Source organism: Zingiber officinale, chromosome 3A, assembly GCF_018446385.1.
Source record: "Zingiber officinale cultivar Zhangliang chromosome 3A, Zo_v1.1, whole genome shotgun sequence".
NCBI lineage: Eukaryota > Viridiplantae > Streptophyta > Magnoliopsida > Zingiberales > Zingiberaceae > Zingiber > Zingiber officinale.
Window position 1 is genome coordinate 148927621 of NC_055990.1, and position 1710 is coordinate 148929330.

The window sequence follows — 1710 nt, forward strand, 5'->3', positions numbered from 1 at the left end:
TCAAAGACTATGACTGTGAAATCCTCTACGACCCAGGCAAAGCTAACAAAGTGACAGATGCACTAAGCAGAAAATCCAGTGTATCCCTGATGTCTTTGTCATCATTAGCCCTGCCACTGCAGAAGGATTTGTCAGATTTTAGAATGAAAATTATTTATGGGCAACTCTCTGTATTGACCTTAGAGTCTACCTTGCTTGAGGATATACAAAGAAAGCAAAGTGAAGATCCATACATCCAGAAGATCAAGCAAGGGATACAAAAAGAAGGAAATTCAGAGTTTCGAGTATCAGATAGTGGAATTCTTTATCAGGGGAGCCGCCTTTGTGTCCCCAATGATGAAGAACTGAGAAAGAGAATTTTAGAAGAAGCTCATAGTACACCTTACTCTATGCATCCTGGTTCTACCAAGATGTACCAAGACGTGAAACAGAGCTTCTGGTGGTCTGGACTCAAAAGAGATGTTGCTAAATATGTCAGTACCTGCCTGACATGTCAGAGGGTCAAAGCAGAACACCAGAGATCAGGAGAAGTTCTACAGCCTCTCCCAATACCAAAGTAGAAGTGGGAAGACATATCCATGGACTTTATAACAGGTCTTCCAAGAACTACAAATGGATATGATGTGATATGGGTAATAGTGGACCGATTGACCAAGTCTGCTCATTTTCTAGCCATCAAGGTGTCCCACTCTATAGAGCAGTTGGCGCAGCTGTATGTTAAGGAAGTGATCAAACTTCACGGAGTTCCTAAATCTATTGTGTCTGATAGAGATGGGTGTTTCACCTCTCACTTTTGGGAGTGTGTTCAGACTGCACTAGGCACCAAACTCAAGTTCAGCACAGCCTTCCATCCCCAGACTGATGGACAGACAGAGCGAGTAAATCAGATTTTAGAAGATATGCTCAGGGCTTGTGCACTGGATTTCAAGGGAAGTTGGTGCAAGTATCTGTGCTTAGCTGAATTTGCCTACAACAACAGCTATCATGCCACCATCAAGATGACACCATACGAGGCGTTGTATGGCAGGAAGTGTAAATCACCTATTTGCTGGCAAGAAGCAGGTGAGAGAAAAGAAATGGAAGTAGAGATGGGCATCCAGACAGAGATGATAGATGAGACCACTCAGGCTATCCAAAAAATCAGACAGAGAATTGAGACTGCCCAGTGTAGACAGAAGAGTTATGCTGACACACGTCGTAGGCCACTGGAATTCTAAGTAGGAGATCCAGTCTTTCTCAAGGTTGCTCCTATGAAGGGAGTGATGAGATTTGGCAAGAAGGGCAAATTAAGTCCTCACTACGTAGGACCTTACCTGATCATAGAGAGGATTGGGAAAGTAGCTTACAAGCTGGACTTACCACAAGACATGTCAGCAATACATAATGTATTTCATATCTCTATGATAAAGAAGTGTCTCCATGACCCTAGCCAAGTGATTGAGCCTCAATCAGTGCAAATTCAGGAGGATCTTAGCAATGAGAGTAGACCTACACAGATAGTGGACATAGAAGTTAAGAGACTAAGGAATAAAGAAGTACCACTAGTGAAGGTCATCTGGCAGAATCATAAGCACGAGGAAGTCACTTGGGAGCGTGAGGACTGTATGAGACAGAAATATCCAGAACTATTCTAAGTTCGAGAATGAACTTTTTATAATGTATGGGGGATTGTAACTACCCAATTTTCCCTATTTCAAGTTCTAAAAGTCC